The following is a 21,910-nucleotide window of genomic DNA, read 5'->3' as shown; positions in this document are numbered from 1 at the left end:
AATTCGATTTAAGTCTGGCAAAATTCATACGTTGTGTAAAATGCGGAAAAATTGTAAACAGCATTCCTTTTGCATCACATTTACCGAATTGTAAAAGTCGGAATGATTTCAGACACATGAAATCGATTTTTAAACATTCAATAAATTTGTCGTTTTTTAACGGAAATAAGAAATGATCGCCCAATTTCAATCATGTGAAACACTAGATGGCGCTATAAACATGTCACTGCCAGTGGTGCCAACCACTTTAAACTTTTGGATTATTTTCTGAGCTAAAGCATACTTTGAGGCTTCCCCTAAACAATTGTGTCCTTATTAATACGAATTGAAAGTTTAAATAATTTTTTTCATTTGTCTTTTTATTTATTTATAATAAAATACACACATGTACAATTTATAAGAAATGTAATAAATTAAGTCATATAAGATATGTATTTTTTACATGAATTAATGCCGCTACAATTGCAATTTTCAAAGAAAGCCAACGGATATATCAAATATTCTGCAAAGATAAGAAAATAGTTGTAATCAATCAAGTGTTACTATTTAATACAACGAACTTATTTTTTTTTATTTTCGACAGATTGATAATGAAATTTTTGAAAAATCTATTTTTTCAACTTTTATGCATCTTAATGTATGTATCCAATTTGGACAAGTTGTAAGATTTTCTAGGGAAATTTTTTCGAGGACTTCCTGCCCAGATCCCTTAGATTATTTAAACAAAATATTTCAATTAATTACTGTCCGAAAAATGTGAGTTTTGCGAAGTATTTTTCAAGGACCTCCTTATTACCAATCGAGGATGATTTAAGAAATATCTTTCAAGGCCCTTACTACCAGGAATAGTGGATTTTTAATCATAATTTTCAAGGATCTTCCAGCAACCTTCTGGCTATCAATCTCAATTTTATTAAACTTATATTTCAAAGTCCTTCTGGCCAAGAGTGGTTAATTTTTTTCAAATACTTGTCAACGACTTCCTAAGTGGGAATTATGGATTATTTCAAAATATTTTTCAAGAACTTTTTGCCCAAGCATTTTTGGTAATTCGAAATCATTCAAGAAAGTCTGACAAGAGCTTCATACCATAGGAATTTCGTATTTTTACGAAAAATCTTAGATTTGTAATACTTATTTTGCAAAATACATTTAAAAAAGTTTCAAGGACCTATTTTTTCAAGGTTTTCTGTGATGTGAATTTAATGTACAAGACTATTTTGCAATTTTTGGATGGTGGATGGAGGATTTTTAAATATTTTCGTAAAAACATCGGAATAGTGGAATTTTTCGAAGTGATTTAGAACTTTTTTAATAAATTTTTTTTCCAACAATTTTCTTAGTTTACAAACATTTTTCAGATTTGAATTTGCATTTTTTAAACTATTTTTTAGATTTCCGGACATAAAATAGTGGATTTAAAAATTTTTATTCCAGATATTCGGATTAAAAGAAAAAGATAAAATCTCCAAAATGGACTCTATGAGGCCCTCCTGTCCATGTTTTTTTTTTATTTAAATATTTTTTTAAAAATTTCCCAGCGAAAACTTTTTGAAAATATTTTTTGATCACCTCCGTGAATTAAAAGAAAAAAATAGAATCTCCAAAATTGACTCTATAAGGCCCTCCTGTCCATGTTTTTTTTTTAATTTACCGTCGAAAACTTTTTGAAAAAATTTTTTGATCACCTCCGTGAATGTTTTAAAAAAATATTTTGAATCAAGAATCGTTGTTTTTTTCCTTTCCCAACACCTTGCAAGCCAAGCTTTTTGAAAAAAAATTTCAACGATATGGCGGTTTTAGACTCTAGGTCTCTTTGGGCAAAATCCGTTTCAGGATATATGGATTCGACCTAGCGATGTCCGTCTGGTTGGCTGGTGCGCACGATAACTCTCGAAGGGAGTATCCGATTTGGTCCAAACATACATTGGAATATTATTATCAAACTTACATTGAGTTCGGAGATGGACAACATCGGTACACTCCATCAAATACCTCCCCCACAAATGGTCAACATTTTGAATAATTACAATTCTCATAAAATGTGATGTAAGAGTCCGCAGGTCTTCAAATTACACAAATCACAACATTTTTATTAACCCAAGGTCTTGTGATCCCATAAGGGGTCAACATTTTGAATATTCATGAAGCTCATAAAACGTGAAATTATTATCTGATTCCACTCAGACATGGTACAATATCTGTTATAAAGATAGTAGAGATCGGACCATTCCTTCTGAGACCTCCCCCAAAAAGGGTCAACGTTTTGAATAACCAAAGCGATTATAAAATCCGAAATAAGCATCCGATTCTCTTTCACACATTCCATTATTTCTAGTACCACAAGATCTGCTGTGAAGATGGGATAAGTCGGTCCACTCCTTCTGGTGCCTCCCCCACAAAAGGTCAACATCTTGAATGTCCATCAAATTCATAAAACGCGAAATTAACATCTGACCTATTCAGACTTGGTACATTTCAATATTTCCATCAACACAAGATCTGTTAAAATGGTGGTAGAGATTGGATCATTTTTTCTGGTACCTCTCTACATGGAGTTCAAGATTTTTCTCAACCAGAAACCTGAGATAAAGATGGAGGTCCTGATTTCGCATAAAATTGGATATACATATTTCACACATTCCATTATTTCTACTAACACAAGATCTGCTGTGAAGATTTGTCCACTCCTTCTGATACCTCCCCAAAAAGGGTAACAATTTTGAATGTCCATAAAACTCATAAAAAGCGAAATTAAATTTCGATTCTATTCAGAATTGGTACATCGCAATATTTCCATCAACTCATGATCTGTTATAAAGATGGTAGAGATTGGGCCGCTTTTCTTGGTAACTCCCCATATAATGTTCACGATTTTTTCAACCAGAAACCGAAAATGTTTTGTAAAACTACAGAAATACAGCCCTGAGACTATGCCCGCTTCCTATCAGAATTATTCAAAATTATATCCAACAAGTTGTTTTCAATTATTTGAATTTTTTGTTCAAATATGGCGAAATATGAATGAAATGCCTGAATGTTCTCTTAAAAGTATGATCCTAAATGTTCAATTCTCCAATTCCGTGGAAAATCTGATTAATATCATTAACGCGCGCCCCACAATTTAAATTTCTTTCAATCATTGATTTTGAAAATATTTTGTTTTCTTTTTTCAAAATAATAAATACATACACAAAATTGGCAGAAGTCGGGCACACTAAGAAAAAAATTGTAATCAGCTGGTAGCTCTACCTTATCTTTTTATTGTACCATGTACATTTCAAAAATATTTTCAAGCATTGTGTTTTTCTCTTGCCACGAAACAAAAAATATTTTGAAAAAAAATGCATGCCAATTTGTATAAGAATTTTCAAAAAAAAAAAAAAAAACGTGAGCATGAGCATCATAGATTTATTTTAAAAATATTTTTCAAAAAAAATTAAACCAAAAATCATGGATTTTTGTAAAAAAAAATCCCCTTTAAAAATTGAGATTTTTTAGATAAATTTGTCGAAAATTTTTAGGCCAAGAATCGTGGAGTTTTTGGAAAGAATTATGGGCTTAATAATATTCAAGAACTTTTGTCCCAGTATGTCGCGACTTTATTAAAATATTTTCTTAAGCATGCTTTTAAAAATATTTTACAAAAGTTTTAATCCAATTTTATAAAAATTGTAATAAATATTAAAACGAAAACTTTTAACTGTTGATGATTAAACAAACATGCCAGTCACTATATGGATCTAAATTGGTCTGCCAACATTACGTAATTAATACAAACGCTATTATTTTCTAAAATTCATTTCAAAATACATTATTTGACACAGGAACAATATGCTTTGTTGCATTTTGGAGAGAGCGAGGCATCCAATTTTATCACTGTTTAGTTTCCAATTGAACAAATTCAACCTGAATTTCCTTTTGAATTCATTAAAACTCACTCGTTTCCAGATGTTATAGGTTCGTTGATATTACACAAAAACTACATTGCAATGTACATCTGTCCATTTCTGACAAAAAATCTTTGTATTCAATAGCGAAGCATTCATTCATTCAATGTTTGTTTTTACATTTTTTGACACATATATCAAAGTTACGCAAACAATGGCGGAAAATCTCTGGTATTCTGAACATGACACGAATTTATTTATTGTATTTTTTGGCATCATCATGGGCAACGGCAAAGAACAAAGAGGAGCGGCGACCGGTGCTATCTCACCGTACCTAATTGGAATCCATGACACTAACAATCATCAACAAAAACAACAGCAATAGCAACAACATCGAAATAGGTCATGTGCCAAATGTTATTTTAACATGAAATTGAATATTATATTCTGTCCAAAAAGATCGGTTACAGGCCATTACCGATGGACATAAATACTTACATGTGAAGATTGTTTGTTCTCCTTTTTTTGTTTGATTTAAAAAAAATTAACGTTCAGATGCGGGAAATGGAGAGAGATACAAATTGTTGGTACATGAGGCGAAATTAAAGTACACAATTTTGAAGTTATTGCAAATCCTTTCCAAACCTCGACAGCAGATTCTCGGGGCAGAAAGGCATTGGTCATACGACTCTATTTTGTCTTTTAATCCTCCGGAACCAAAATTTGCATATCAACAGTTACAACGAGGCAATGGCTCTAGTCACTAGCAAAAATAATTACGGGCGATTTGAAAGTTTAACCTAACCTAAAGGGATACATTTCCTGAAAATTTTGGATTTCGATTCTTGAAATTCTTACATTTTAGGAATATGGTGTGTTTGTCAATAATACGAAAATAAGACTTTGCTACAAAATTCAATTTTTCAATAATTTTCGGAATAATACAGCAGATATGAAAAAGAGCTAAAAATATAAGACACGTATATCGGTGTTTTGAAAGTTTGAAAGGTAGTAAGTTCCCTCCTCTCCCATACTTTTGGAAATATTCCAATAAAGATTGCTTGAATCCTTGCATTTCAGGTAATACGACGATACGATAAGAATACGATGAATATTTTTAAACCCACAAGCGAGGGGTCTTCTTGCTCGTTTTTTTTTTCAATATATGGTTTAAAGAAAAATTCCAAAAATATATCTTTCATTAAATTTTGCTAAAGGTCTTATAATTTATCAATTTATTTATGGCCGTACTTTATGAGAGTTTATGCAAAATAATGTACAAAGCATCATCGAAAAAATTGTTTTAGACCCTAGGTCTCTTTGGATCAATTCCGTTTTTCCATCCCTCCATACGTACGTCTGTCTAGTACAGTATCGGTCCACTCCATCAAGTATCTCCCTAACAAAGAGTCAATTTTTTGAATAATAATAACTGTTATAAATATAACTGTTATAAATATAATATTAACTGTTATAAACTGTTATAAAAACATCACAATATTTTTATTGATCCAAGATCCACTCCTTCTGGTACCTCCCCCTCAAAGGGTTAACATTTTGAATGTTCTGGAATTTTATAAAATTCGAAATATTCGATTACATTCATTTTAATCAACATAAAATCTGTAAAAAGATGGTAGAGATCGGCGCACCCCTTTTGGTACCTCCCCCGCATAAGGTTAACGATTTTGAAACACAAAACTCTCAAAAATTGCGATGTACAGGGTGAGATGAAAAAAAAAACTGCAACCAATTTCAGACTGCTGTCATATCTAAGCCACTTGTCCGACAGCTATTAAAATTATTCCAGTGACAGCTCATTATATTGTTTATAACCGTACAAAAGCATTTTGGTGAGAATTTTCCAGAAAAAAATTTATTCGTGATGGAATTCAAGCGTGATAACCTGATTTCTTTATATTTGGCTGGAAAACCACAAGTGGCTATCGTAAGAGCAGTCCAGCATTTAAATGTGAATAAATCGTTTGTGTAATGTACCATCGCTCGTTACCATGATACTGGTAGGGTAGCCCGACCTCATGGAAGTGGACGGAAGAAAACAGCAAACATCAGCAGAAATGGTTCGAAACGTAAAGAAGCGATTTGATCGAAACCCGCGTCGCAGTGGCCGAAAAATGGCTCGTGAGCTGAACATATCGCAATATTCCATTCGGCAAATATTGAAAAATGAGCTCGGGGCCATTGAAATTTCAAAAGGAGCAAGAACTTATACCGCAACGGAAATAAAATAGACTCAAAAGAGCTAAAGAGTTGCTCCGCTTGGCCGAAAGTGGTGAACTGCCGAATTTGGTCTTCTCCGATGAGAAAACATTCGTTGTCCAGCAGTTTGTAAACAAACAAAATGATAGTGTTCACTTGTCAAAGAGGTCAGCTGAAAATGTGCACCTTCGGTTGGCCACCAGAACTCTAGCGGCGGCCATGGTGATGGTGTGGGCAACCATAACAGCCGATGATCGCTCTCCGCTCATATTAATCGACCGCGGCATCAGAATAAATGCCGAATATTATCGCGAAAACATTCTGGAGGGTGTATTAAAGCCTTGGGCACGCAAACATTTGGCCGCAAACCTTGGCATTCCAACAGGACTCAGAATCGCATCCAACAGGACTCAGCATCGCATCGCACTCAACACGCGCCACCCAAGAATGGTTACAAAATGAGATTCCTCGCTTCATTTCCAGCGCACAATGGCCACCAAAATCTCAGGATACCAATCCGTTCGACTATTGTGTCTGGAATATTTTGGAAAGCAAGGTTGGCACTAAAAAATACCAAAGTGTCGATCAACTCAAGCAAGCGCTTCGCCGGGAATGGGCAAAATACCGCAGAGCAACATTCGGGCAGCGTGTGACGGTTTCATTGGCCGTTTGAAGGCCATAATTCGTGACAAATGTGACCAATTCGAACAAACCTAAACTTATTCTAAAATTTGATGCTATTTCCGAAATTTTTTGTTTTCATTCAAAAAAATAAAAAAATAGATGTAAAAATTATGGCGTTTGACTTTGTTGCAGTTTTTTTTTCTCACACTGTGTGTGTGGGAGAAACAGCTATATTTGGAACAGATTGTCACCAAATTTTATAAACTAGCTTCCAGGCTGCATTCGATTGTATGCACAGTGGTTCCACAGGTATGGAAACTTATGACCAAAATGTTTCCTATACAACTAATCGATCTGAAATTAATACCATCCAATTCGGGGGTGAGCGTCACTTCTGTTATTAAGAACATCTAATCCAAATTTCAGAAATTCTGTAAGAAAAAGTTTGCTACAATCATCAAAACATCGAATATCGGAACTATAGTGGCTATAGATAAACTTGGATAAGTAATGTTCTGCTATACGATTTAAAAACCGATATAAACTTATAATACCGAATTTAAAAATATTTCGTAAGAAAATGTGGCCAAATTCGTCAAATATCCGTCCGTATATCTGGAGGTACAATCGTATCGGAGCTATATGAAAATTTCGTCTTATATGGGCAATGCTCTGCCACAGGAGGTAGAACATGGTTTGAACTCTAAATATCGAATTTTCAACTTTTCCGTAAACAAATGTGGCTAAAATCGTCAAAAGTGGATGTGTATGGAAAAAGTTCTGCCGCAGGAAGTAGATCGTATTACGAACTTTAAATACCAAATTTTAAACTATTCCGTTTGAAAATGTGGCTAAATTCATCAAAATACCGAATATGGGGTGGTGCAATTATATGGGGTCGACACAAGACAACTCTGCGCAAAATTTTAGCTTCCTATAACAGCGCTACCGTAAAAAATTAATATTTGTTGTATTCGGGTTTTTGATTTTTGTCAAAATTTGGGACCACTGTGATATGTTCTAAAATATATTCTATTTGGTCTGATATTATACATTAGATGCAAATACCTCTCGTCCTTGGGCCAAACAAATAACTGTTGAATGTTTGGTCTCAATCGACTCAGTTGTTCAAAATAGATTAATAGAGACAGGCGGGCGGATATATATAAATCCACACCCAAAGTAACTAAAGGTATATCTCGTTTTCTTTGCCAAGATACAAACAGACGCCCGAAGACAATGTCTCGCACCACACACAGTATGGTGTAGGGTACAATTACTTCCATTTAATTTTCATTCGCATTTAACCATCTATTCAATTTAATTACAATTTTCTTGGAAACCCTATTACACATTATGCGAATGTTAAACAACAGGTGTACGTACATAAATCCTCCAACTAAAAACCCTTAACCTTCATTATTTTTTAAATGATTACAATGTAAGTACAAAATTATGTACTTTTAATACTTCGTAGAAATTTATGAGCAACAAAAATGTTCCCCTTTACCAACCCACCCGCATCCAATCAATTGTTTAAAAAATTTTATCTCCACTCTGTACCATTGTTTTCATTTCGCTGGTATTTGAAAAGTTTCAGAATAATGGTCAATAGCTGGCAAGCCCGGGCTCAATACCTTTTGCCACCCACCTCTTTACCTTTGCTGTGTTGCCAATATCATTAAAAGCCTTTGTTTGCAACCAAAAAAGGTGACGACGGCACAGAAGTTTGGATACCCAAAAGGAAGTTTTTTTATTTAAACAAAAATCCCTTAAACATTGTAATTATTTGCGAAAACAAAAAGGAAAAAGTATTTTTCTATTGAAAAACTTTAAACAATATACAGCTCCGGACGGCACCATCAATTTCATAACCGCCACTTGCATCCATCCCCCACCGGCCAGGACCAAATGCCTTCTAATTCGCTAGTTCACTACATGGCAACTTACTGAGAAACTTCTCCACTTCAGCGAACGACCGAACTTCCAACCCGTTTTAACATTGTAAAGAAATTAAAATGAAATAAAAACATAAAAAGGGGAAATGAGAAAACGTGTTAGAAACTACTTTTACTGTAAAGGCCACGCCAGGCCATGCAACTGCAATGAAAATACATTTTATAAATGAAATTAAGAACAAATAAAGGCTCAAACTTTTCCCTTTTCCTACTTACCGGTCGGAGAATGTCTGCAGTGAGAAAGAAAATAGTTTCTTCTTGCAAAAAATTATAATCGTTAAACAATTTTAAAGAATTTTAATGGAAAAACAAATAACTGCAGTTGTGTATACCGTCGATGGCTGTAGCAACGTTAGTATCTCTGCGATGAAACATTCTTCTGAGAACTATGACCTGGAATCATTTATTAAGAAGTGGTTCACCGGCAGAGTAGAATAGAAACAAGTAAACAAGTAATAAAAACAAGGGCCAAACTTTGAATATCCTCCACAATTTGGAACGAATTTGGTAATTCTCAAAAACAAAAAAATCCGTTAAAAATTCTGTTAAAATCTTAAAAATACCGGTGAATAATGTAGCTAAAATCATCAAAATACCGAATATCGGAAGGTACCGTTATATGGGGGGGCTATACGAAGACGTGGACCTGCACAGACAATTTTCTGTCATAGGCTGTAGTATTCATTTCAAACTTCAAATACAAAATTTAAAAAAATTCCGATGAATAATGTAGCTAAAATCAACAAAGAACCGAATATCTGGAGGTACCGTTATATGGGAGCTATACCAAAACGTGGACCTATACATGCAATGTTTTGCCACCGGAGACAAAAATCTGTGAAAAAATGTAGCAAAAACCATCAAAATACCAAAAATTGAGAGGTACCGTTATATGGAGGCTATACCAAAGCGTGGACCCATACATACAACATTTTGCCACCGCTGCCAGAATCCATTATGACCAACAAATACCAATTTTTAGACAAATCCGTGAAAAAAATGTGACAAAAACCATCAAAATACCGAATATATGGAGGTATCGTTATTTCGGAGATATATCAAAACGTGGACCTATATATGCAATGTTTTGCCACCGTATCTAGAACCCATTTGACCAACAAAATACCGAATATATGGAGGTACCGTTATTTAGGAGCTATACCAAAACGTGGACCTATACATGCAATGTTTTGCCACCGGAGCTAGAACCCATTATGACCAACAAATACTAATTTTTAGACAAATCCGTGAAAAAATGTTGCAAAAATCATCAAAATACCAAAAATCGGGAGGTACCGTTATATGGGGACTATACCAAATCGTGGACCTATACATGCAATTTTTCGCCACCGGAGCTAGAACCCACTATAACCAACAAATACCAATTTTTAGACAAATCCGTGAAAAAATTTGGCAAAAATTATCAAAATACCGAATATCGGGAGGTACCGTTATATGGGGACTATACCAAAACGTGGACGGATATATCTCATTTTCAATACCAACCATTCTAAACACAATACAAATTGTTCTGCTGCGCTCTACGTCGAATAATGTGGGCTGTATCATGATTTCAACAGACAGACGGACATCGTTAAATCGACTTAGAATTTTATGCTGATTATGAATATATATACTTTATGGGGTCTACGACGAATATTTAGGGAGGTTACAAACGGAATGACAAAGTTAGTATATCGTTCTTTTCAAGGGGGAGGGTATAAAAACGACACGGGGGAAAATCATGCTTTCTAGGCTTATTACTGGAGAAACTCCATATGATGGAAGAAGAGTAGAAACTACCTCTCGGAGAGGGTTTATTGTAGAACCAGTTTTGATGTTTGTTAAAACCAACCGATACTCCATACGTATCTCAACTCCGTACATAAATTATAATTTTACAACAAAATCAGTTATTTTGACAGATAGAAACTACCCCAGTAAGGAAAACGGAAACGTTGGACGGAACTCAAATTTATTATACCCTACAACACTATATATATTTAGCCGAACTACATATAACAAATAAACGTTTATATGGGGTATTTGGGAAATTTAAATTTGAAATCGTTTGCAACTTATATATGAGAGCAATATTTCAATTCGAATCAATTTCTACTAAGTTTAAGGTATGCAGCGTGTGACCTCTGCTATAAAATATATATTAAAAATTGTAACCGATTTGGCTGTTTTGGTCGGAGTTTGATCATACAGGGTGAGATAAAACAAGTTAAAAATTATCTGTCGCCCCTTATGAAGTAAATTCCGAAGGAATGGACCAATATTGACCATTTCGTATCGGACCTAAATAAATTTATGGAAAATCTTCATCTCAGGTTTCTGGCAAGTTGTAAAGAATCGCTGACTTGTTCCGCAATTTAGATGGATTAAAGTGTTGAAAATTATGACCCTTTGTGAGTGAGGTACCAGAAGGGGTTCACAGATAAATATCATCTGCACAACAGATACTGCATTAGCAAAAATGTTTGTATGTGTGAAATTTAAAGAGTATTAAATGATTTTTTCGCTTTCTTTGAGCGCTTTGTTTTCCAAAATCTGATTTCAGAGAAATGGTCCGATCTCTACTTGTGGGAGAGGTACTAGAAAGAGTATAGCGATATATCCCATCTTCACAACATATATTTTGTTAGTGAAAATAATGAGATATTTGAAATATAAAGAGAACCTGATATTTATTTCGGATTTTATAAACGTTTTGGTTATTCAAAACAAGACCCTTTGCTGGGGAGGTACCAGAAGGAATAGTCAGTTCTCTGCCATTTTATAACAGATTCTTCATCACATTTTATAAGAGTTATAAATATTCAAAATCTTAACCCTTTGTAAGGGAGGTACGTGATGGACTGAACCGATATTTTTCATTTTCGCACCTGACCTAGCACCAACGCAAATATTAATACTTTCAAGGTTGGAGTAAAATCGGATATCGTTTCTCTTTCTGTGCAAAAAATATTTTTTGAAAATTGCGACGTTTTGTGGGGGAGGTATCTGATGGAGTGGTCCGATATTGTCCATTTTTGCACCAGACCTAACACTGATGAATATATTGGGATTCGCAAAATCGGATTATCCTTTTTCTTTCTGTGCAATAAATTATTTTCTTTGAAAATTTTAACATTTTGTGTGGGAGGCACCAGAAGGAGTAGACCGATATCGCCATTTCCGAACTCGATCTAAAGTTGACAATAATATTACGATGTGCCAAGTTTGGATCAAATCGGATACTCCTTCGAGAGATATCTACCAGATATCTACGCACCAGCCAGTCAGACAGACCAACGGACGGACATCGCTAAATCGACTCCAAACGCCCCGAAACGGATTTGGTCCAAAGAGACCTAGTGTCTAAAACCGTTATTTCGACTAGGGATGTTTTGCCGTATCAAATGATATATACCCTCTGTAGCCATATGGCCGAGGGTATAAAAACTGCAACAACCAACCTTGCTTTCCAAAATACTCCAGACACAATAGTCCAACGGATTGATATCCAGAGATTTTGGTGGCCATTGTGCGGTGGAAATGAAGCGAACGAAGGAATTTTGTAACCATTCTTGGGTGGCGTGTGCTGAGTGCGATCCAAAATATTTTCGTGATAATATTGGACATTAATTCTAATGCCATGGTCAAATAATACGAGCGGAGAGCGACCATCGGCTGTATTGCGGCCCACACCATCACCATGGCCGTCGCTTGAGTTCTGGTGGTCAACCGAAGGAACACATTTTCAGCTGACCTCTTTGGCAAGTTTGTTTACAAACTTCGTTGCTGGACAACGAATGTTTTCTCAATGGAGAAAGCCAAATTCGGCAGTTCCCCACTTTCGGCCAAGCGAAGCAACTCTTTAGCTCTTTTGAGTCTATTTTCTTTCTGTTGCGGTGTAAGTTCTTGGACTTTTTGGAATTTCATTGGCTTTACCCCGAGCTCGTTTTTCAATATTTGCCGAATGGAATATTGCAATATGTTGAGCTCACGAGCCATTTTTCGACCACTGCGATGCGGGTTTCGATCAAGTCGCTTCTTTACTTTTGGAACCATTTCTGCCGATGTTGCTGTTTTCTTCCGTCTACTTCCTTCACGTTGGGCTACCTGTATCACGGTAACGAGCGATGGTACGAGACACAAAAGATTTATTCACATTCAAATGCTGGAGTGCTCTAACGATAGCCACTTGGGGTTTTCCAGCTAAATATAAAGAAATCACACTATCACGCTTGAATTCCATCACGATTTACTTTTTTTTCTGGAAAATTCTCACCAAGATGCTTTTGTAAGCTTGTAACCAATGTAATGAGCTGTCACTGGAATAATTTTAACAGCTGTCGGACAAGTCTGGCGTTGGTTGTAGTCTTTTCATCCCACCCTGTAAATAAATAAAGAAGATTGGGCCATCTCGCGCACTCCTACTAACAAGACAGGTCTCTGTGAAAAACGGGGATAATATTTTGGGAATAACTCATTATTTCTGGTAATGCAGACGATTATCATTGCAAGTAATGCTGAAAGGGAAGTTTAAACTGGCATTTAAATAACTTTTATTGCTTGAACGCTAAAACTGGTAATTATTATTAATACCGATAATGGTAAAATTGCCAGATACATTGATGGATAAGATCAAAACAAAATTTGTTGTTGTATAGCCCAAATATTCACCTTTCAGAAATATCATCATGGTGGTATGTATGTTCCGACCATTAACAATTTTCAGTTTTCCACACACAATGAGATCTTTTCCAATAATATAGTTTTTCGACATACATCCATAAATAAATAGTACAGCACGTAGCATATGCTTCAATTACCATTTTTTAGGATCGTTACACTTTCCAAGCGAACATTGGTCCCGAACAAAAGTAACAAGCATAACCATAACGATAAACTGTAGCCGGGCAACGCTGCCCATAGAAGAACGAAATATCATGGATTTCAGATGTGTTGTTGTTACTTTTATTTTATTTTCCAAAAAATTGTTCACAGTAGAGCTTTTGTCCGACTGAGTGTCAAAGTAAACCCTTTTTTTTGGTGTGGAGCGAAACCACCCACATTTTAGGGCAAGGACCAAAGCAAAAATTCTATAGCGGCTATAAAATAGGAGGAGGACCGTTATGTTGTTTCTGTGTTTTTGTTGTTGCTTCCCTTACCGTAAAGAAACGTGACCTCTGTATTTTCATGGTAAAGTCACGTTCCTTCTGCGTAATTTACGCTGGCGAAACAGTTGTTGATTTTTTGTTTTTAACATTTCGTCGTTTTGCATTTTTCGGCCATTGTTGTGTCGGCAGGGCGAACGTTGTTATTTTTGTTTGTTTATTTGCCTTTGGCTGCATGCGTTACATTCATAAGATAATGTTGCTGCAGCATACATGATTTTCGATGCCATGTTTCACACTGTTTGTTTTTTGGGTATTTGGAATATTTTAAAGGCAGTTTAAATTTACCATTGTGATATGGAGGGTATATTGAATTTGTCATTCCATTTGTAACTGTTCGAAATAATTAAGTATATTCTGTGCGTATAGTATATTCTGTGTGTGCGTGATAGCCATACATTTAGAATTTAATATGGTGCATCAACGAACAATTTGGACACTATCCCAGAGTTATGTGAGATCTATGAGAACTTAAAATGTTGATCAATTGTGAAGGAGGCCACAAAAGGTGTCTGTCCATATTGTATGTCACTAAAAATGATTTATAATTGGTTATAATTTTTTTTTTTAAATTTGGTGTGATACGCCAATCGTAGAGGAGAGTAGAGGCAAAAATATTGGGTTGTGCGAAGATTGTAAAAAAAGTTGGTCGAAACATAACTAAATGGGTTATTATTATTTTTTTTTTTTTTGATGTACATGTTGTGCAATTGTTCAAAAAGTAAAGAAGCGACTTGATCAAAACCCGCGTCACAGTGGCTCGTGAGCGCCACCCAGGAATGCTTACAAAATGAGGTTCCTCGCTTCATTTCTAGCGCACAAATGCCACCAAAATCTCCGGATACCAATCCGTTGGACAGTTGTGCTCGAGTATTTTGGAAAGCAAGGTTGGTACTATAACATATCAAACTGTCGATCACATCAAGCAAGCGCTTCGAGCCAAAATACTGCAGAGCAACATTCGGGGCATAATTCGTGCCAAGGGTGACCAATTCGAAGAAATTGGTTGAAGAAGAAGAAAATTATTCTAATATTTATGCTATTTCCGACATTTTTTGCTTTCATTCAATAAAATTAAAAAAAAAATGTAAAAATGATGGCGTTTGACTTTGTTGCAGTTTTTTTATCTCACCCTGTATATATAAAACACACTAAAAAGGTATCTGTCGGCAAAACCGATAATGTGTGAATATTTAAAAATATTTTGACTTCTGTTAAGATTATTCAAATGTTTAACCCCTTAACAAGTAGGTTCCGAAGGAAGGGCCCAATATTGGCCATTTTGTATCGCAGCTAAATAAATATGCGACGTGCCATTTGCACTATATTGGTAACTTCATTCACTTTACATGACGTATATGATAATTTTTAGAAAATGTTAACATGTGCGTGAGGTACCAGGTATAGCCGATCGAAGTATTCTATTTTCATGCTTCATCTAATACATATAAAAATATTGGTATGGATAATATTACAAGAAAATCGAAAATTCCATATTCATCTCAGGTTTCTGCAAAGAGAGATATAATTAGATATAGCAAGTTGAAAATAATCGCTAACTAATTTCTTATGTGAGTGTGGTACCAGAAGGGGACCAGAGGTATATATCATCTGCACAACAGATATTGTATAAGCAAAAATGTTTGTATGTGTGAAATTTGAGGAGAGTTGTATGCTTTTTTCGCTTCCTTTGAGCGTTTTATTTTTCAAAAACTTGAACCCTATGTGGGACAGGTAGCAAAATAAATGGTCCGATCTCTACCATCTTTATAACAAATATTGTGTTGATGGAAATATTGAGAGGTACCAAGACTGTATAGAATACAATGTTAATTTCGCTTTTGACGAGCTTCGTGGATATTCAAAATTGTGAGTCTTTGTGGGGGAGGTACCAGAAGGAGTGGACCGAAATTACGCATTTTCGCACCTGACCTGGCACTAACGCAAATATTATTGGAGGAAAATCGGATTATTGTTTCTCTTTCTGTGTAAAAGATATTTTTGAAAATTTCGACCTTTTGTGAGGCAGGTACTTGAAGGAGCGGACCGATATATTCCATCTTAAGGTCAGACTTCGGGTTGATAAAATATTAGGATGTGTGAATTTTGAAGAAAATCTTACTCTTACATCCCATTTTATAAGAGTTGTTATTATTAAAAATCTTGAACCTTGGTGGGGGAGGTGCTTGATGGAGTGGACCGATATTGTCCATTTTCTTACCTGACGCAGCACTCACGCTTATATTAGGAGTTGCAAAGTTTGGAGCAAAATCGGATTATATTTTTCCTTTCTGTGCAGAAAATTGTTTCGACCTTTTGTGGGGGAGGTACCAGAAGGAGTTGACCGATATTGCCCATCTCCGAACTCAATCTAAATTTGACATAAATATTATGATGTACCAAGTTTGGATCAAATCGGATGCTCTCTTCGAGAGTTATCGTGCGCACCATATCATATTAAATATCCATTTTTATACCCTTAATTTCATATGTAACTCTTCGAAATACTTATGTCAGACCCAACAAAGTATTTATATTCTTGATCAGCGTGAAATTATAAGTTAATTTAGCGATGTCCGTAATCACGCTATCTTTCCAACGAATTGAGATAGAAGGTTAAAATTTGCCAGGAACACAGGTTACGCTCGTAAATGGGCAATCGCGGTCCACGTTTTCGTATAGCCCCTTATAGCGGTACCTCCCAAAAAAAATAATGCAGATCCACGTCTTTGTATTGCCCCCCATATAACCATAACTCCTGATATTCGGTATTTTGATGATATTAGCGATATTATACACCATTTTTTTTAAATTTCGTATTTGAAGTTCGGACAGCCTATGAAAAAAATAGTCCCTATTTTCAAGCTCCTTCCAAATTTCGAATGGTAATGAAATTTCGTCCCGATCGCACTTAATTGCTTTTTTACTTGTTTTCCATTTCCAATTTTTCTCAATTTAAAGGTCAATTCTGGGGTATGGTCCCAGATCATTTAATTAACAAATGTATATTTAACTCTGTTTAATATTAGCCATTACTAAATAAACCATTTGATGCCATTTTCTATCTATAATTGTTTTTATCGTCGTAGGAGGTCATAATAATGCCGTAACAAAGCCCACAAAAATCACGTTTACTTTTTTCAAAAATAAAACCAAAAACAACGACCCTGTAATTTTAATAAATTTCGTGCCTAATTTTCAGTTTCTGTGAAACAAATTTGCCGTTAATTACACGGTGTCTTCGAAAGTCCTTCAGATTAAATGTAACGAATTTCAGGAAGAAAAACCTACAAAAGGCAAGACACAACAGAATGTAAATATATAAGCAAAACAAAGCAAACATTCGCCACCAACGCCGCCGTCATTACTTTCTGAAGTGTCAACAACGATGTTAGTGTTGCTTCCTTCGTTCTGAGTAATTACAACTACTTTGGCTTGACAGTTGGCTGCTTGGTTGAATGGCTTGGCTTGGCTGCCTGAATGCTCGCCTTGTTACTTGGTTTGGAGCAAATTAGTGCTGTTCCAACAACATGACCGACCAACCAACCAACCAACCATCAGTGTAACCAACTGTCAGTTTTGAGAAATTCTTTCGAAGCATGCTGCACCAACTGAATGTTAAATTGGTATTTCTTGCCATCCTCCTCCAGTCGTTCGAAGTGAGGTGTGAGACGGAAAGAAGTGGATTAAAATTTGACATTTTTGACAGGTTTTCCTTATCAACTTGTCCTAGATTTATTTTCTTTCTTGAAATGAGCAAAAATATTAATGTGTTGGTGAATGTGAATGAATGAATGAATACGTGTCCGTGTGGGTGTGAGTGAACGAACGAGCGAGCGAGTGAGATGTTCGCAAGACTTCCGTTCATCCGTTGTGACTTGAATCATGACAAATGAAAGAAACTGGAATTCTGCAATGGTAACAATTTTAAGAAAAGAAAAGGGGTTTTTCTCGGGCGCCATTGTTGCCGAAATTGTGGAAGAGGAAGAGTGTAGAGTAACACTGCAATTTAAGTCACTGTGTAATTACTGTTGATTAATGAATGATGGCTGAAAAAAACAGCAATTATAGGGGAGCAGGTTTGCAATACTGACACGACTTTAGAAAGATTGCACCAAAAATAATGAAATGTTTTTAAAATGGTTAGGTCAGTTATTAGAAATTTAAAATTAGACATTTTAACAGCGTTGGTCTCTATTTTTTAATTTTGTGTATATTCTTCATCACCATAAAATACTAAATTACTTGCGGCAAAAAATTCCAGTAAATTATCAAAGTAAAACTAAATATAGAAGACACGAGTATCGGCGTTTTGAAAGTTAATATCGAAAAGTAAACAAGGTAGAGTCCCGCTTTCACATTTTTTTTTTTTAAATTGTTGGGATTAAAATTGTAAACTACAAGTCAAACAAGGTCTCAGAATACCACAAAAGTTTAAATCTTAGCTAAACGTCAAAGGGCTGCAGAGGATAAATCATTTGATACGGCCAAAAGGTGCCTCATCGAAATAACGGTTTTGGATCCTAGGTTTCTTTGGAACAAGTTCGTTTCAGGACATTTGGAGTTGAGCTAAAGATGTCTGTCCGTCTGTCTCTCTGACTGCCTGGTACGCACAATAACTCTCGAAGAGAATATCCGATTTGGTCCGAAATTAGTACATCGTAATATTATGGTCAAACTAAGATTGAGTTCGGATATGGGCACAATCGGCCTAATCTTTATAGTACCTCCCCCACAAAAGCGCAGCATTTTCAGAGAAAATAATTTACCTCATAGAAGGAGTAAGGACCATTTGATTTTGTGAAAACTTTGTACATCCCAATATTTTTGCAGCGCTAGGTCAGGTGCTGAAATGACAGTATTAGTCCACTCCATCAAGTACCTCTTCCACAAAGGGTCAACATTTTGAACAATTCTCTCTCTCATAAAATGTGAAGTATAAGTCCGATTGTCTTCAAATTTCACACATCCCAATATTTTTATTAATCCAAAGTCTGGTGTTAAGATTAAACATATCGGTTCACTCCTTCTGGTACCTCCCCCACAAAAGGTCGAAATTTAGAATATCTATTAAGCTCATAAAAAAGCGAAATTAACATCCGATTCCATTTAAACTTCGTACATCTGAATATTTCTATCAACACATGATCTGTTATAAAGACGGTAGAGATCGGACCATTCCTTCTGGTACCTCCCCCACAAAGGGTTAAAGTTTTGAATATCCAAAATGATCATAAAATCCGAAATAAGCATCAAGTTCTCTTTATATTTTACACATTTCATTATTTCTAACACAAGATCTGTTGTGAAGATGGGATATATCGGCCCTCTCTTTCTGAATCCTGACGGATTGTCTTAAAATTTCACAAATCCTAATATTTTTATAAGCCCAAGATCTGGTATTGAGACGGAATATATCGGTCCACTCCTTCACACATCCGATTACATTCCAAACTTGGCACGACTCATTATTTCCATCAACACAAGATCTGTTATAAGGATGGTAGAGATCGGACCATTTCTTATGATACCTCCCCAACATAGGGATTTTGAAAAACAAAACGCTCAGAGAAGGCGAAAAAAGCATCCAACTCTCTTCAAATTTCACACGTCCAAATATTTCTGATATCGCAAGATATGTTGTGAAGATGATAGATACCCACCAAGCCCTTCCGGTATCTTACCTACAAAAGGTCACAATTTTCAGTACTTATATCTGTCATAACTTGCGAAACTAGTCGGCGATTATTTACAACTTGCTATATCTAAATACTTCTCTTAACCAGAATCCTGATATGAATATGTAATTTATCGGAATTTATGATTTCGCATAAAATTGGATATAAATGTTCGATTTCCTTCAAAATTGTATATGTATTAGATAAAGTATTAAAATGGAATATTTCGGTCCGCTATATATGTTACCTCACACATATTTCCACATTTTCCCAAAAAGTTGCACATATCTCATATAAAGTATAGGAAGTAGTCAATATAGTCCGAATCTGGCACCTTGTAATGTTAATATCACTCTTAGGTCAGATACGAATTGGTCAATATTGGCCAACTGTTTCGGAACCTACCCCATAAAGGGTCAACAGTTAGAATGAACATAACTCAAGGCTGGGGTATACATCTGTCGGCAAAACCGACTGATACTGTTTTATTTTTATTAATATTTTCCACGTTGGAGGGATCGGCGGGACCGAACTTAGGCGCATAAATTTTGGTCATATGTTTGGGGTTTTGAGTTCTTGTTATAAAGAAACGCTACTATCATATAATTGGCAACGTAGGTCCATAGGTATTATAGGTATTGTGTCTCTTCATGGCAGAGAAGAAGCGCTATGATGAGTGGGACTAAGCTAAACCCAAATACTGATTTGATTTTCATGTGATGATCCGGGTTTTATCCTATTCTACAAAACTTATATGTACAAAATAATTATCATTTTAAAACATATGGAAAGGTATTTCCAATCCAATATGTGGTCATATTTTGTATTGAAACTTCTTGCAAAAACCGTAAAAATTCGAAAATGGGGCCATTATGGATTTTTAAGATCTACAAACCACGTTATCACCTACACTTTTGCCTTTCTAAGTCTAAGTCTTTCAGGTTTTCTCCCCTGGGATACGATACCGGCTACGTTAACCATAGGTTTTCTAAATTTTATAACCTTTGCAAGTATGCGGCTTTTATTATTTTCTCACGTATGTCCAACATCGCTACGTGATCCATAGCTTTTCTAAAGTTTATAACTTTTGTAAAGTTGGTTTGAGCCTTGTTGATTATGTCCTTGGATTTGGGATTATGTCCGTTTTGGAAACCAGTTTATTATGGGGTTATGAATGGAAACTTAGCATATTATTAAGGGGCTTCAGTTGGGTATGAAAATGGATGAAAAGTGTGAAAATGGATTAAATGTAACTATTGTTGGATCAGGTAAAAAATATATATTGTTGCACTCTTTCTCGTAACTGTAATATTACGTTTTTACATTTTCTAAATTATACATCTGCCTCATAGAAAACGAATCGAGTATCCGATGTATTCCAAAATGAGTATCTGGACATTTTTTATCAGTCTGGAGCATATATTGAAAATATAGGCCTACTCGACTGAGACACTGAGTCGATTTATGCATGTCCGTCCGTCTGTCCATGTTTTTTGCAAATGAAGTACAGGTGACAATCGATACAAATTAAGACGAAATATTCAAATAGGATGGGCTTCAGCACATCCGATCGACATCAGCATAGAAGCAAGTACGTTATTTTGCCCAAACCCCGGTCGGATTTTAGCTATAACTTTCATCGATAGGTTTCATCCTATGAGGTGTTTATGTTCCTCACATTCGTTCAGTTTTGGTTATAACTCTCATATATATCTTTATCTGGTTCCACGTTTATTGTGAAACCGAAATTAGAAGGATTTCGGCGCATTCGACCGAAATTATTTTGGAGAAAAATATGAATTTTGCCGAGACTCGGTTGCCATACATTTATAGCTCCGATCCATATTTATTTTTTTAATTTTTCTCAAAGTCATATCAGGTGATGCATCTGCACCTGAAAGTTTCACCTCAAGTTTCGTGAAAATCGATTCAGAGTTAAATATATCTTCCCATCTAATTCCAAATTATAACTGCTCTAAAGCTATGATGTGCATTCAAAAAGGTTCATAATTGATATAATTGACTTCACATGAATTCCTGACACAAACATGTGTATGTTAGGGTAGCTCTAATAAAAATATATAGTGGTGTAGGGTATTCCACAGTAGCCCGGTACTTTGACCTTTCTTTACTGATTTATGCATTGTGTTTATACCGTCCATAGCATGGAGGTTATATTAACTTTGTCAATCCGTCTGTGGAAATCACTCCAGCTTCTGAACAAAATGAAGTAGGTTGATACAATTTTACTCAAATGTGTATTATGTCTACAGGACTTTTGGTATTGAAAATGGGTTATGTAGGTCCACGTTTTGGTATAGCCCTCATATAATGGTACCTCCCTTTTTTCGGTATTTTGATGATTTTAGCGA

The 21,910-nt window shown here is 35.3% G+C and overlaps 1 long non-coding RNA gene across 1 annotated transcript in view; it reads right to left on the bottom strand.

The window, feature by feature from the left end:
- Nucleotides 1-433: 433 nt before the first annotated feature.
- LOC131801968 (uncharacterized) overlaps nucleotides 434-21,910 on the bottom strand; it is a 184,533-nt gene continuing 163,056 nt past the window's right edge. The window contains exon 5 of the long non-coding RNA XR_009341985.1: nucleotides 434-502. This is a non-coding gene — a long non-coding RNA (uncharacterized LOC131801968). The remainder of the gene's footprint in view (nucleotides 503-21,910) is intronic.

This window comes from Musca domestica, unplaced genomic scaffold (assembly GCF_030504385.1).
Source record: "Musca domestica strain aabys unplaced genomic scaffold, Musca_domestica.polishedcontigs.V.1.1 1, whole genome shotgun sequence".
Taxonomy (NCBI): domain Eukaryota; kingdom Metazoa; phylum Arthropoda; class Insecta; order Diptera; family Muscidae; genus Musca; species Musca domestica.
Note: the sequence above shows the minus strand (reverse complement) of the source record. Positions and strands in the feature narration are given on the sequence as shown.